At 48.0% G+C, this 3,562-nt stretch overlaps 1 long non-coding RNA gene across 1 annotated transcript; it reads left to right on the top strand.

The window, feature by feature from the left end:
- Window positions 1-895: 895 nt before the first annotated feature.
- Window positions 896-3,150, top strand: LOC119301508. The gene is made up of 2 exons (XR_005147070.1): window positions 896-1,640; window positions 2,924-3,150. It is a non-coding gene; the product is annotated as an uncharacterized LOC119301508 (long non-coding RNA).
- Window positions 3,151-3,562: the final 412 nt, after the last annotated feature.

Genomic DNA, 3,562 nt, shown 5'->3' on the forward strand with positions numbered 1-3,562 from the left:
CCAGAAATGAACTTTGTGAAGGAGGTACAAGCTAGGCATATCTAAATGAGTTGAAATTTTGTCACATGCTCAAATCATAGCTCTCCTCCAAATTTGAGCTCATGTCATCAATCCATGTGAGCTCATCATCGAATCTTTGCTTCTGGTCGGATTTTCAGCTTGTGAAGTAACTATATTTTATATTGCTTCATTATTGCTAAAAATTTACCAAGACATGATCCTACCCATATAACATCTCTCCACCAAATTTGGACCCATTTCATCTATCAATTTTCCCTCTACAATTGTTCTTACTTTCTGTCCAAAGAGGACCACTTTGAAGGAAGTACCATTTTGGTATATTCAAATGTTATGAATTTTTTCAGTATGTTTATATTCCCAAATGACTCCTATCCACCAAAATTCATCTCAATTCAATCATCTATACGAGGGCTACTTCATGATCTTGTTTTTGGACTAGATTTGCCGGTTGCAAAGCAACTATATTAAATATTGGTCCTAATCCCCTCAGACTTCACAGGATTCGTGTATTTCCTACCCGAAACCTATGAGACATCTTGTTCTATCACTTAGCCATCCCCGTTCACCACAGTTACATGCCAGAGTTTGTTATGGCATACTTCATCTGATGCCTCCCATCAGAGCAGAGCCTCTTTCATCGAACAATCACCTAATAGGGAATATCTTGGATGGACTATGCGAGAGACAACCTTTGGCATGACAGAATGCACTGCGTGTGCCTGTTCACGCGGTGACTATGTAGACTATGTAGACGACATGCAAAAATGCGTGCTTTGGCAATGGTGTCCACTGTTCTGGTCCGTTCCCCCGAGCTATCGCTATCTAGCCATGTCTAGTAGATCCCTCGTGTCGTCGCCATCGCTCTGGACCTCTTTGCCCCTCTCAAGTCACCTCCTATGCGATGCTCTGGCCGCGTCCGTGACTTGATGCCTCTGCCTCCTCCATTGTTTGCTTGCCTATGAGCTCTAGAGCTCTCCTGAGCCCTCCTAGAGCCTATAAAAGGAGGCCCCGTCCTCCCCCGCTCCTCATCGCCTCCTCAGCCCAGCCCCAAGACCATCGGAGCTCCCTGCCTCCTCCTCTGTCCGCCACGACCATCGACGGACACCGCTCAAATTGGAGCTAGCCGAGCCCCCTCTCGCCCTCTTGAGCTCACCGGAGTTCGCCCCTAGCCCCCCGATCCTTCCCATACCACCAGCCCCTCCCCTATGCCTCTGTTACCGCGGAACCACTGGTGCCTGACGCCACCGTCCACCATGGCCAATGACCCACCCATCCTAGCCCTCCCCGAAGACCGTGCGGCATCCCATCCGAAGCGCAGTGTCGCCCTGAGCATTTTGGTAGCCGGGGCCTCGCCAGAGGTGACCGGAGCCGCCGAAACCATCGCCGGAGCCCCGCTTCTGTCCTCTGTCGTTGCCGGTGCCATGGCCCTCCCCCGCAGCTCCTGATGGGCCTCTCCGGTGTGGCACTCCACAGCAAGCACCCCGGTGGTCCCAGCTCCATCGGAGGTGGTCGAAGTCGCTGGGGCCAGCGCCAGCTACGCCACGGCCTCGCCTTTCCTCCGTCCCGCGAGCAGACGACTGGAGGTAGAAGAAGGAGCGAGAGGAGAGAGAATGGATAAGGTAGGCCCCGCATGTCAGTGGCCCAGCCGGCCCGCTGACGTGGATAAGTGGAGACGACTTTCCGAGAATGCGTTTTCGTTTAGTGAAAGCGTATTTTGAATCTAAAGTGTTATTATGCTTGTGCTATTCATGATCATCGGTATGACATGTTCATGTGCATCAGTAGTATAAATAGTGTTGCTATGATTCATATGTTAATGGTTATGCTTACCATCCATGTTCATGTTGATATCATGCTCATATGCATTGTTGTTTCATCATGCTATTTTATTATGGCTCAGCTTATTGCATTCAAGTTAAACCGGACTTTAATACAACTTGAACATCTGTTGGCTGAGTCATAGTGCAATCGAATCGAGCTGACCAGTGCAGCCACACTTGTCTTATGGGAGGCCCTGACTTGGTCTATTGTCATGCCTCTGGCCGGTGCCTCCAACTAGGGAAGGTTAGGTGCGCGCGCTACCCTGGCCCGGTGGGCGGCAATAACCTTGTGTGCCCAAGTTGTTTGCGTGCTCTTGTCCATGTTTGGGACTGTTTTTGTTTTGCCACGATGGTGGCCGTTGGATGTCCGGAGTGGCATCGGGGCAACCCATGACTTAGCTCGAAGGGGGAGTTTGTTGGAGTGGTCGGGAGAGTGTCATGCAATAGATAGGTTTTGTCAGAATGCTGCTGGTCCACCCAAATGGGAGTACGAGGCCTTGGGTTCCGTAGTGTGGGTACAGTGTACTAACCTCTGCAGGGTGTATAATCTATGTATAGCCGCGCCCGTGGATATGAGCCCAGTTCGTAGTAGGTCACACTATGGGTCAACAGTAATAATAACCTGACTAATAAACAACCCCGGTTCGATAATGAAAGAAGTTGGTTGATCTTTATGTGGTCATGGGAGGGTCACGATGGTATTCTTGATAATGATGGGGTGATCTTGTGAGGATCACAATGGTATTCTTGATATTGATTGAAGTGATCCCGTGACCACGATGGTAAGTAAGAGTGGCATATTTATGGTGATTACGAGGTAACCTCCAAGCAGAGTAAGTTGAATCATGATAGTTTAAATTGTTGCATGCTAGTATCATCATTGTTCATGTCTCGAGTAACATGTCGATGCCATGCTCATCTAATGTTGTTCTAGATGTATCTTCTTCACCATGCACATGCCATGTTGTTCTAGTTGTATCATGCTCATCCTTGTTTAACCTGTAAATGCCATGTTGTTGTTTGTCTTGATTGCTGTGAGCTTGCAAGTACATTTAAAGTACTCACCTGGCGTGTCATGCCAGTTTGCAGGTCATCCCGTGATTCCTTGCTTGTCGTGGATGTCGAGTTTGCGAGCTAGGATAAGAGTTTTAGCCAGAGTCCCTGCGGAGTGGAGTCCATCACCGTCTTCATTGTTCCGCTGCTAGCATAGAGCAACTTGAGCAAGTGTAGTGTCGTCGTGCCGATGTAATTCGTTGTGATATCAGAACCCTTGTATATGTATCATTTGTAATAAAGAGTTGATTTGTTCTATGCCAAGCAGTGTCGTATTCCAGAAGACTTGATCTTTGGGCTAGAATACAGGGCGTTCTGGTCTCTCTGAGCCGGGGTGCCACATGGAACCCCTTCAAAATGCTAAGGACAAGGATTGGCAAAAGCTCAAGACTCTACATTTTTTGTTTAAATGATCCAAGATCATATTGAGTCCACAGGAAAGCCAATACTATTAAAAGGGGATGAGGTGTTGCTTAATGATCTTATTGCTCAAGTGTTTAGTGATATTGCTCCAAAATACTCATCCACTTTCTCTACCCAAATATGTCCAAACCCTAAATTCCCAACTCGGCCACACCGATATTTCCTACCTGGAGCCACTGAGTTCATTTGGACTTAGCCACTGCCAAAACCCTAACAATTCGGTTCCACCTTCTTGCCAACTCTTT

Source organism: Triticum dicoccoides, chromosome 5A (genome assembly GCF_002162155.2).
Source record: "Triticum dicoccoides isolate Atlit2015 ecotype Zavitan chromosome 5A, WEW_v2.0, whole genome shotgun sequence".
Lineage (NCBI taxonomy): Eukaryota > Viridiplantae > Streptophyta > Magnoliopsida > Poales > Poaceae > Triticum > Triticum dicoccoides.